Genomic DNA, 13,910 nt, shown 5'->3' with positions numbered 1-13,910 from the left:
GGGAGTTAATGGAATGTTAAGCAGAAATGTAAATTATTGAATAATTGTTCTTTTTATACCAGAGAAATTAAAAAAATTATAACTATCCCGCAAATTATCAGGCAAAAACATACGAAACCACAAGATTGCAATAAACCTAAAGGAATTGAACAATTTTTCAGAAAGTTATGGCCCCATATGAACTGATTCAAGAAAACAGATGGCCCTTAACAATCAAATCTAGGGAATGGGGCTTCAATTCCCAATCGAAACATCACACTGTTATTTCTCAGAACTTCATAATGCAATTAATTAACAGTAATTATAATATTCTACAAGGACTAAAAAAAATTGATGCTCCTAAAATTCTCTTCAGAAAAAAATCTCCAAATCAAGCAACTAGAATCAAAACGTACATAAACAAAATTCTCAATCCCAAAGTTTCAAGATTTTATCACAACATGAGTGGGCGGGGCGCGGTCACGGGGGTGACCCATCGAAGTAACATATAATCTACGGGTTCTTCAGCCTGAGAAGGCCGGTCCGAGCTAGGGGAAACCGATGAACGAGGAAACAAATGTCGCAGAGATTCGAAATGAAAACAACATAATTCCGACATTGGAAAGAAAGACTGGGAGAAATAAATGCAACTAATTAGACGAAGAATTAAACGAAAAAGGTTCGTGCTTTATGAGCGTTGTGATGGTCGTTGATCTCTCGGTAACTGAGCCCTGAGGTTCGAGTTTTTTTTTATACAATTGCGTCGGCCGTCGGCGTCGAGAAGGAGGGAGGGACTAAGGGAGGGTCTTTTGACGGGGATCGTCGGCGGTAAGAGCTAGAAGGGACGAGATTGCGAGAGAAGTGAGGAATCTGGTCCTAAGGTGAAGAGAGGGTGGACGGTTTGCGAGAGAGAGGGTGCAGGGTTCCAAGAGAGTCCAGAGGGTTCCTTTTGTTGGGGCGGAATATATATATTAGATAATATAATATATAATATATATATATATATATATATATATATTATATATATATATACTATATATATATAATTTTTTAAATTTGGGGGCGCCCGGTCTTGGCGGGGGCCCTGTGCGGCGCTTCCGAACGGCTCGCACATGCCGGCAGAGCCTGGCGGGGGGCCTGACTAGATGTAATGTAATACACATAAGCAACCAAGAAGCAGTAGTTTCAATGATTCTATTTCTTTTAAATCATGTATAAAGGGAGGAAATTTAAGCAATTTTATAAAAAATCTAAAACTTTGATTTTGACAACATTTATGAGTAAAATATGTTGAAATCCTTCAAATTACTTATAGATAGTTGGCGTGTAGGAGCTCATATCTAATGCATTTTCAATTTTGAAATCTAACTTTTAAATTTGGATTGATAGTGACCACATAAATACTATTGTTAGTAGAATAACTCAACTCAATTAATATTAGTTTTGTAAGGATAATAATATTATTTAAGAGGAATAAGATTGTAATTACCTCAATGGAGGCATATATGTGAAGCAAGTAGAACACTTCTTAAACAGGAGAAGAGTTTAATCCATAGAAGAACAATACACCTAAATTGGCAAAGCATCTAATCTAGTTAGCAGCTATTTAGTCAAATTGAGTCAAAAAAACAATGAATAAGTTGGTTTGGGATCCAAGATTATTATGCCCCTTGGATTAGCGTTGCGATCAAGGATGTTGGTTAATATTATATAATTAAATTGTGCAGGAGGGGAGTGCTATATTTGTCGGTGTGATTTAGTTGCATATTTTTATTCTCAAGTAGAGCCTAACTCAAAATCAATCAAATAATTATGAACTTAATGAAGATTGATGGGTCAGTCTTTGTCAAATTTTAAGAGGGAGTGACGACAAGTTCTTGCTTTCGGTCTAAGTGATCACAGGTGTGTTCCCTACATCAAGTCCAATCTTTATCCGTGATGGGGGGAAGAGAGCTCTAATACGAATATACGATGCAAACATTTATGTTCATCCACCTTAATAAAGCTTAATAAGATTAATAAAGCTTATTTATGTTCATTCACCTTACTAAGAAAATGAGTGTTGCTACTGTTAGGGATTCGAAATAATCAAATCGAACCCTTGCCCTTCCGGACCTTGTGTTGAAAGTAGGAAAGTATGAAAAATTCACCACAAATAAAGATCAAAACTTGTAGAAACAATAAAGGAGACGAACACACAAATTTAACGAGGTTCGGCAACGTGCCTACGTTCTCGGGAGCCACACCACACAATTCTTTTATTAATTGAAGAAGAAATACAAGCTCTCAAACTAGGGTTTTATCTCTCTGAGATTCTCTCTCTTTTTCTGCGTCAAAAGCTCTCTTTTTCGTGTTCTTCTAAACCCTAAAACGTTTAGGTATATATATAGAATCCCAAAAGATATAGAATCCAAAATAGATTAGGAAACTGTCAAACTGCGTCGCGGTCGATCGTGACGGTCGACCGTGCAAGTATCGCGGTCGACCGCACACCAATCGTGGTCGACCGTATCAAAAACCCGAGACCAAAAATCCTACAGGGTTGGCGCGGTTGACCGCCTTCGGATCCAGCTCCTCCTGAGCTCCTGTGCACGTTCGCGGTCGACCGTCGCAGACTCCCGATCGACCGTAGATCTGTCTGGCAGTTTTTCTTCATCGTTTTGATTCCAGCTTGGCTTCAAACTTTGGGTCTACACTTTAGACTAACAATCTCCCACTTGGAGACCAAAGTTCCATCAACGAGCTTACCCGAAATCTCTCCTTGTTCGCATGTATCTTCTCCCCCCGGAAAAATCATTTCTTCAATCAACAATAACCCGGCGATCGCGCTGATCCTCGTAGTGTGGCTCCGCCTTCGTCTTCTACTCGTGAAGGCCAATTGAAGTTGCGCACAACTCCAGATCCTCGTAGTGTGGCTCCGCCTTCGTCTTCTACTCGTGAAGGCCAATTGAAGTTGCGCACAACTCCAGTTTCTCAATGGTGACTGCCTTCGTCAACATGTCCGCCGGATTTTAACTTCCCAATATCTTCATTAAATGCAACTTTCCGTCTTCAACTAGCGAGCGTATAAAATGGTATTTTACGTCGATGTGCTTCGTTCTGGCATGATATACTGGATTCTTAGTAAGATATATAGCGCTCTGGCTATTACAATAAAGAACTCATCTCCCTTGCTTCAGATCCAATTCTTCTAAGCACCCGTTCAACCAGATCATCTCCTTGCTTGCTTCAGTCACCGTGATATACTCAGCCTTGGTTGTAGATAAAGTCATAATCTTCTGCAGACGTGAGACCCAGCTCACTGCTGTCAACGCTAAGGTATAAATATACCCGGTGGTGCTTCGCCTCGTATCATGATCACCGGCGAAGTCTGCATCCACGTATCCCTGCAGCACCAACTCCTTCCTCCTGAAACATAGTGGTTTATTTGTTGTTCCCCTTAAGTACCGCAATATCCACTTCACGGCCTCCCAATGTTGCTTCTCTGAATTGCTTACAAACCTGCTCATAACTCTCACTGCATGGGCGATGTCTGGTCTCGTGCAAACCATCGCGTACATGAGACTCCTAATGGCCGAAGAATATGACACTCTACTCATATGCTCTCTATCTGCATCTGTCTTAGGCGATTCCTCCTCGGATAGCTTGAACTGACTTCCAAGATGTGTGCTAACAACTTTAGCATTCTGCATGTTGAACCTCTGAAGTACATTCTCAATGTATTCAGCTTGGCTAACTTTAGCATTCTGCATGTTGAACCTCTGAAGTACATTCTCAATGTATTCAGCTTGGCTCAATCTCAACGTCCCTTCAGCTTCATCCCTACTGATTCGCATCCCTAGAATCTGCTTCGCTGCACCCAGATCGTTCATTGCAAATTCCTTTGCTAGCTGCTTCTTCAAACTATTTATATCTTCTAAACACCGTCCTGTTACCAACATGTCATCAACATATAATAACAAGATAATGAAGCTGGACTCGAACTTCTTGAAATAACAGCAATGATCCAAATTGCATCTTCTGTAGCCATTATTTTGCATGAAGTTATCAAACTTCTTATACCACTGTCTCGGAGCCTATTTCAAACTATATAAGCTTTTCTTGAGCTTGCACACCATCTCTTCATTTCCTTCTTTAATGAAGCCAACATGCTGCTTCATATAGATTTCTTCATCCAAGTCACCATGAAGAAAGACAGTCTTCACATCTAACTGCTCAAGAAAGAGGTTTTCTGCAGCTACCAAACTTAACACCACTCTAATGGTTGTGAGCTTCACAACAGGAAAAAATATCTTTGTGTAGTCCACTCCTTCTTGCTGTTGAAACCCCTTCACTACTAATCTGGTCTTGAATCTCTTGCTTTCATCACTCTCCTGCTTGACCCGGTAGACTTATTTATTATGTAAGGCCTTCTTCTGTGCAGGTAGCTGGGCTAACTCCCATGTCTTATTAGTGAGTAGAGAATCCATCTCTTCCTGCATAGCATGCTCCCACTGCTGAGATTTACTCACTTGTATTGCCTCTTCATAGCACTCCGGCTCATCGCTATCTGTCAACAATAGATAGTCAAGAGATGAAAGATATCTGGGATTTGGTTTGGGTACCGTGGATGACCTCCTAAGCTCCACGTCCTGGGTAGTTGCTTCTGCACCTGAAACCTCCTCCTTTCTATGGTCAAAACAAACATCATCATCCCTATCTAGAAGTTCCTCTAAATCCATGTACTCGGATCAACCTGTATCCGTAGTGCTGCTCCCACTGTTTTGGCTATTCTTGGCATTTTTCCTGTTCTTGTACATCACATCCTCATTGAATATCGCATCTCTACTTCTGATGATCTTCCTGTTCTTCTCATCCCAAAGACGATACTCGAACTCATCAATGCCGTATCCAATGAATGTGTACTTCTGTGACTTAGCCTCTAGCTTGTCCCTGACATGGTCACTGATATGAACATAAGCCACGCAACCAAATACCCACAAGTGTGAGAGATTTATCTTCTTTCCACTCCAAACCTCCTCTGGAATCCTAAAATTCAATGGAACTGATGGCCCGTGGTTAATAAGGTAAGCTGCCGTATGCACCGCATCCGCTCAAAATGTCTTAGGCAGACCTGCATGTAATCGTATGCTCCTGGCACGCTCTGTTAAGGTTCTGTTCATCCTCTCTGCAATGCCGTTCTACTGTGACGTCCTTAGAGTAGTCCCCTCTAACCGAATATCGTTCATAGAACAGAACTTCTTGAACTCCTCCAGCTCGTATTCTCCACCATTGTCCGATCTCAGACACTTTACCTTCAGATCTGTCTCGTTCTTCATCATGGCTTTCCACTTCTTGAAGACTCCGAACACCTCTGACTTGTGCTTCATGAAGTAAACTCACACCTTCCTCGAGTAATCGTCGATGAAAGTGACATAATATCTCGAACCGTCAAAAGAAGACACACTGGCTGGACCCCATACATTTGTATGTATCAACTCTAGCTTCTGAGCCTTAGGTGACCTTCCACCCTTCTGGAAACTAACCCTCTTCTGCTTCCCAAAGATGCAATCTTCACAAACCCTGACTTCCACGGAATCAATCCCGGTTAGCTTTCCCTGTGAATGTAAGATCTTTATCCCCTTCTCGCTCATGTGCCCTAGCCTGTTATGCTACAGATCTATACTCTCTTTGTCAGCTGCAACTGCGAGGGTATCACTCGCATGTAAGGTGAGGTAGAGAGTTCCTAGTTTGTTGCCTCGAGCAACAACCATTGTACCGTAGAAGATTCTTCACAAATCCTCTGTGAATGTTGAAACATAGCCTTCTGCTCCAAGCTGTCCCACCGAAATAAGATTCCTCTTCAGCTTTGGCACGTGTCTCACATTCTTCAAGGTCCACTTAGAGCCCTTCATCTGAATCTGTACTTTAGTCTTTCCAACAATATTATAAGGCTCGTTATTCCCCAAATACACTTTTCCAAAGTCCCCTGCTACATAGTTCTAAAAGAGCTTCCTGTTAGCAGTGGCGTGGAAAGAGGCTCCTGAGTCGATGACCCAAGAATCCGAGTCGCTATCCATAGCAAGGATCAAAGCATCATGCACGATATGAGCCTCCTGCTCACCCGCATCCTTCTTTGGACTCTTGCAGACTGAAGACATATGGTCCTCCTGACCGCAGTTCCAACACTTCCCTTTGATAGGCCTAACCTTCGAGTTTGGCCTCTTCTTCGACTTCGACCGATTCCTGTTCTGGTTCCCTTTCTTCTGGCTTCTGCCTCTTTGTTCGAAATTTAGGGCTGAACTTGAACCTTCTGATTCGGACTATTTTCTTCTAACTTCCTCGGATAGAATCATGCTAACCACCTTACTCAGCTTCAACTTCTCTTTCCCCACCGAATTGCTGATTGTCGTCACATAACATGCCTAACTATCCGGCAACTGTGATAGTAACAGTAGGGCCTGCACTTCGTCATCAAACGTGATGTCTACGGAGATAAGCTGATCAACAATCGTGTTGAACTCGCTGAGATGTATCGTGAAGGACTGTCCTTCTGCCATCTTGAGGTTGGAACGAGTCTTGACGAGATGCACCTTGTTTGCTACTGACGGTTGCTCGTATATCTTCGCGAGCGTTTCCATAAGCCTCACCGTCGTCTTCTCCTTCAAGATATTGTGGGCTACTGATTTGGCGAGTGACAACCGGATTTGCCCTAGATCCTTCCTATCCAGTATCTCCCAATCACCATCTGACTCATTTTTCTTCTGTCCCTTTTCCTTGCCCATTAGCAGGCGATACAAATCCTTCTGGTACATATATTCCTCCATCTGCGACTTCCAGTAGGCGAAGTCTGAGCCGTCAAACTTCTCGATCTTTGATTTGATTTTCTCTGCCATGACTTTCACACAAATTGCTGAACGAAGCTCTGATACCAGTTGTTGGGGATTCGAAACAATCAAATCGAACCATTGCCCTTCCGGACCTTGTGTTGAAAGTAAGAAAGTAGGAAAAATTCACCACAAATAAATATCAAAACTTATAGAAACAATAAAGGAGACGAACACACAAATTTAACGAGGTTCGGCAACGTGCCTACGTCCTCGGGAGCCACACCACACAATTCTTTTATTAATTGAAGAAGAAATACAAGCTCTCAAACTAGGTTTTATCTCTCTGAGATTCTCTCTTTTTCTGCCGTCAAAAGCTCTCTTTTTCGTGTTCTTCTAAACCCTAAAACGTTTAGGTATATATCTCTCTTTTTCTGCCGTCAAAAGCTCTCTTTTTCGTGTTCTTCTAAACCCTAAAACGTTTAGGTATATATATATATAATCCCAAAAGATACAGAATCAAAAACAGATTAGGAAACTGTCAAACTGCGTCGCGGTCGACCGTGCAGGTATTGCGGTCGACCGCACACCAATCGCGATCGACCATATCAAAAACCCAAGATCAAAAATCCTACAGGGTTGGCGCGGTCGACCGTCGCGGTCGACCGCCTTCAGCTTCAGCTCCTCCCAACTCTTCGTTCGCGGTCGACCGCCGCAGACTCGCGGTCGACCGTGGATCTGTCTGGCAGTTTTTCTTCATCGTTTTGATTCCAGCTTGGCTTCAAACTTTGGGTCTATACTTTAGACTAATAGCTACAGGGACCCAAAATATAGGACCAACAGGGAGGACAAGTGAGGTGTTCCCCTCTTATTACATAATGAGCTGACCATCATTAATGATGACCAACTCATTATGCAATAGGAGGGGGACACCTCACATGTCCCCATGTTGGTCTCATATTTTAGGTCCTTGGGGAATTTTTCTTTTTCAATTTGTCAGACAGTAACTAATGATTCACCGACTTGTCTTTACACTATATAGATCAACAAGTCTCACTGCTCTTGCATAAGATGAAATGGAAATTAGTGTTGTTTTGGTTAAATTTTTAGCTCAATCAATTTCTAGGATTTCACAAGAACTCCAACAGATGTCACTTAAAAGGCTGGGTATTTTATAGGATAAATTACACTAGACCTCCAACAACTTTCAGCGTTTTTGCAATGAACTCCCAACAACTTTCAAAATTACACTAAGTCTTCAAGAACTTTAGCATTTTATAGTAAACCTTACAAAACTTTCAAAATCTCACCAAATCGCCAATAATTTGTAGAAAATCTCCAAAGTTAACACCATTTTCTGAATCTTAAAAAGATCATACTACCCCTTGAGTTTTTAAAAGAAATTCTTCATCACTTTTTTATTTTCTGAATCTTAAAAAAAAATCTCTTATATTTTGGTATTCATTCTCTTCTTGCTCTTGTCCAGTTTGCGGTCTGAACCCTAATTGCTTTTTGGGCTAAGAATGTCCTTCAAAATGCCTTTGCATGTTGTTTTCATTGTTCTAATTAATTGGCATTATCTACAAAATATCAAAACTTATTGGGGGATTTTCTGCAATTCTAAAAGTTATTGGGGGTTTAGTGTGATTTTGAAAGTTATTAGGATTTACTACAAAATGTTGAAAGTCACTAGGGGTTTGGTTGATTTTTGTAAATTATTGAGGGTTTACTGCAAAACGCTAAAACTTCTTGGGCGTTTAGTGTAGTTTACCCTATTTTATATTGATAATGAGAATCAAATAATTCTAAAAAGGATATATCATTAAATAATATGACATGTACTTAAGTCTTCCATACATGATAAATTTTTATTCAATCTTATGAAGGTATAAGTCATATTTAGCTGAAGATTTTCCATTGTGATATTTTGAAATCTATGATGAAGGCGCTCTTGTTTATCCTACATTATGTTCTCTTGAATTTTAGCAAATGGTTTTCTAAATCCTTATCTACTAATAGAATACGCATAAATTTATGTTGTCAAAAGTTTTAATATATAGGGAAAAGTTTAATATATAGGAAAAAGTATCAAATATACTCGGATTTATGACATTAAATATATATAAAATAAATATTAATTATTAAATTATACAATTTCGAGATTCATGAATAGATCTAAGGGTTGACATCCTTGGTACGTACGCTTACTATTGTTATGGACCATTTCTAGTAATGCTTTCTCAATCATACTCTCTTTAAAAGTACGAGTTCAGAAAAATCTTTTCATGGTCAATATTACCCTTAATTTTTTTTGAATATTATATTGTTATCCTAATCTATTTTAATTATCCTATCTTCTTTGAATTGATAATTAAATAATTTATCATATTCATAATGATATTTAACATGTTATTCGATAAGTTATTCGATAAAGGAGATACGTTTGATATAATTCAAATTCTTTACTTATTTCAGTTCGTAGAGAAATCTAAAAAAACATATACCAGCCAACACCTAAAAGTTTTTAGACTTTGTAAAAAATATCCTCCAAATTTTTTAAATAGCTAAAGCACCCCTGCTAATTCAAAATTTTATTAAAACACATTAAAATTTTTAAATTTTACTTATTTCAATTTAGTGAGAAATCTGAAAAACATATCTTAGCTAGAAACTAATTTTTTTGACTTTGAAGAAAATATTTTGTAAAATTTGAAAATTGTAAAAACACTACTAAAAATTCAAAATTTGTAAAAACCACCTTGAAAATTTCAAACCTATAAAGACACTAAAAATCTACAAGTAACACAAACAAACACCAAAAAATTATAGAATTTGCAATAAACACTCTAAATTTTTTACAAATTATAAATTAAAACCCTCAAAATTATAAAATTTATAAAAATGCTGATAATTTCTAACCTAACAGTATATTAAAAATATAAGAATTGTAAATATCTCCTACATAATTTATAATTTATAATTTATAGAAAACACCCTTAAAGTTTCAAAAATTACAAACAAAAACTCAAAATTTAAATTTTACAAAAAAACACCCTGAGAATTGCAAACTCATTAGTAAATTGAAAACAAATGAGTTATAAATAGTCTATAAATAATTTACATTATGTAAAAATATCCTATAAGTTTAAAAAAGTACAAAAAAACCACTAAATTCATAATTTTTAAAAAACACCATGAGAATTTTTAACCTATAGACACTAAAATGAATATACAAACTTACTAACAACCCCTTAAAAATTAAAAATTCGTAAAAAATATCACACTCCCTTTAAAAGTATAAGTTTAGGAAATACTTTTCATGGTCAATATTAGCCATAATATTTTTGAAAAGAACATAACTAATTAAAAATCTATTAAATTTAAAATTTATATAAAAACACCCTTAAAGTTTAGTACATTACAAATTACCCCTCCAAAGTTTAAATTTTTTTAATGATTTTTTGCAATTCCTTGATTTTAATATAATGTTTAATAGTTTTGTATATTTATAAATTATAAAATTTTAGGGTGTTTTTTTACAATGTTAAAACTTTGAGGGTATTTTTTTTGTAGTTTTCTAAATTTTCATTGTGTTTTTAGTATAATGCATATATTCATCAATTAATAATGATAATGAAGAGTAAGTCGTTCTTAAGATGTATTAGGCTATAGTTAAGTGCACATCACTCTTCCTAAGCAGTATAGTTTATATATGCAAATATTTTCAGACAATCTATATAATGGTTAAAAGGATTTTGACTTTAATGTACTATTTTTTAATTATATTTAACGTAAACCCACCATATAATTTTGATTGTAGTCATCATAATTTTAATATGTTTGATTGATTGATTATATAGGTATATAGATCATAGATTACTTTACTTTCTCATATGAACTAATATTTGGTGCTTAATAATTTAAATTATTATTTTTAAATTTAATATAAGGGGAAGCTCTAATAATATTTATTTATTTACCTGCAGGATTATGCAATCTCAATTCCTTTTTTTTTTTGAGATTTATTCCATAGTTATGTGTATCAAATTAGTAACTACAACGAAAAGTTAACCAATTTTGTGGAGCCCAACTACTGGCTACAAGCATCAAGGTTTCCCCACACCCACACACACTATATATATATATATATATATATATATATATATAATTGAAAAGGGTTATATAATCTTATATAATAAAATTGATTTAATATTGAATAGTAGTATCGTTGTAATAATATTGTTATTAGGAAAAATTCTTATATTCTTTACAATATATAAGCTATGCACTCTAAATTCTTGTGTGTTTTACAGAGCAAAAAGGTTTGAATACAAGCCTCAAACATTTTTCTCTCGCAACATCAAAATCCACTTAGTAGATGTGGATATTCCAGATGAGTTATATCTCCTATATACAATACAATAGCTCTAGGCATGCATGTAAGTTATAATAGCATTTTTTATTCACTTAATTTGGAGCAAGATATGATAGGGACATTGCATAAATAAAATAAATTTTTATATTTAGAGCACACATGAAAATATATCATAATCTCCCTGCTCTAATTTTATAAGAAAATAATTCTTTATATTTTTAATTTTATTTTTATGATATAGAGAATGTTGAACCATACATTGATGATATTATTCTTTGTAATATTTTTTAAAGAATAAAAGTTAATAAATTCTTCAAGTACAAGTGTTGCTCCTCAACTGCTTTGTTGTATTATTTTTAAGGTGTTTGTAATTTGCAGTTTTTTTCGGTTTGGTAAAAGTTTATTAAAGTTTTACTTCTATCAATCCCACAAACAACTTTATTTTTTTATTCTACTTTATTAATTTAAATAATTATGATATTCAATCACGTGCATTGCACGTGCATCTCAACTAGTCATACTCCCCTTAAAGTACAAGTTTGGTAAAATCTTTCTATGGTCAAGATTACCCTTGACTATTTGAATATTTTATTTAAATTTAAATTTATTATAATCATAATTATATCATATTTTAATCCTATGTGAACTACTTACAGGTCAATAATTTAAAGATTAATAAGCTATAATATATGAAGATTAAAAACCCCAAAAAGTTTTAAAAATTGCACAAAATACCCTTAAAAGTATAAAATTACATAAAATATCTAGACATTTCAAAACTTAAAACAGCAAACATGAAACCATTAATATTTTAAAAACTATAGAAACACCCTCAAAAGTTTAAATAATAACAAAGTACTATAAAATTCTGAAATTTCAAAACTTGCGAACAACAAAGACGAATTCAAGGAATTACTATCAGACACTAAAAACTAAAATTTATAAAAAAAAATAACCTCAAAGTTATAAATATTCCGAAAAACTCCTTCAAAAATTAAAAAACACAGAAAACCCTAAAATTTAATAACTTATAACCAATACATATCAAATTTTAAAATTATACAAGCTCAGAAAAATCTTTCCATTGTTAATATTACCCTTGACTATTTGAATATTTTATTTAAATTTTAATTTATTATAATCATAATTATATCATATCCTAATCCTATGTGAACTACTTACAGGTCAATAATTTAAAGATTAATAAGCTATAATATATGAAGATTGCAAACCCCCCCAAAAAAGTTTCAAAAATTGCACAAAACACCCATAAAAGTATAAAATTACACAAAACATCCAGACGTTTCAAAACTTAAAACAACAAACATGAAACCCTTAATATTTTAAAAACTATTAAAACACCCTCAAAAGTTCAAATAATAAAAAAACACTATGAAATTCTAAAATTTCAAAACTTGCGAACAACAAAGACGAATTCAATGAATTACTATCAAACACTAAAAAACTAAAATTTATATAAAAAAAAATAACCTAAAAGTTTTAAAAATTCGGAAAAACTCCTTCGAAAATTAAAAAAACACACAAAACCATGAAATTTAATAACTTATAACCAATACATATCGAATTTTAAAATTATCAGCAGACCGCTAAAAATTTAAATTTTGCAATAAATAATCTAAAGTTTCAATAATTGCAAAAAATACCCTCAAAATTCAGAGTTGCAAGAAATATTCTGACATTAAAAAACTTACTACCAACACATGAAACATGAAAATTACAAGCACTCAACTTAAAATTTAAAATTTTTAAAAAACACTCTCAAAGTTTCAAAATTTGCAAAACACACACTTAAAAATTCAAAATCACGAAAAAGCGACTAAAATTGCAAAGCATAGCACAAAAATGAGTAGTTGTTTGATATTCTTTCATTAAGATATATAAATTTAACTTTTATTTTAAGGTTTTACTATCCTTTTTTTGTATCTAAAAGTAGTCTAATTTTATCAAAGAAGATAAATGTGGAAAAGGATTGATAACGTCTCATTAAAAAATATAACAGAATGAATGAAAGACACTATTTTTTGAATATTTTATAGAATAGGTTTTTTGGAGTAAATTAGGAATTTTTGAAAGGGATTTTCATAAACTTTTTTAGTTCTTTTATACGTTTATGTGGATGTTTTCATTATATAAAAGTATACTAGTTTTAGTATTAATCTTTATTTTATAATTTTTTAAAGTCTATCAAGGATTAGGAACAAACTCCATATTATCTTTTGTGTCATTTTAGCTCAATTTTAACCAATCATATTGTCTTATGAGCTTTAATTATTCATTTTCCTTTTAGAACACTATTTTTTGAAGTGTTTTTCACTTTTACAATGCTATATTTTCTCAGGTCAAGCTTGGTTTCATGTTTCTTTCAATGACATGATAATTCAAATTGATTTCGGATTACATTTATTTCCTGTTAATTTAATTTTCAATATAAAAATTTAAATTGGGTGTTGTTCATTTAAACGAATATTAAAGAAAATAAATAATCACAATGCTAAAGTTTAGAGATATAAGTAAGCAAAAATCATCAAAGTGGAACCGATGAACAAGTTTTAGCTAGTAAGGAAATAAACCAAATATACTTAATCATGATATTTTACCACCTCGTGCATTACACGTGTATAAAACCTAGTAGTATATAAAAACTCTGAGTTCAATTTCATCATTCGTAACGGATGTGTCCCAAGACGACCAGTCGTGATAATTCACAGATAAATGGTAAAGCAAAAGTA

This window comes from Asparagus officinalis, chromosome 4 (assembly GCF_001876935.1).
Source record: "Asparagus officinalis chromosome 4, Aspof.V1, whole genome shotgun sequence".
In the NCBI taxonomy this organism is placed as follows: domain Eukaryota; kingdom Viridiplantae; phylum Streptophyta; class Magnoliopsida; order Asparagales; family Asparagaceae; genus Asparagus; species Asparagus officinalis.
This window is presented reverse-complemented; position numbering follows the sequence as displayed.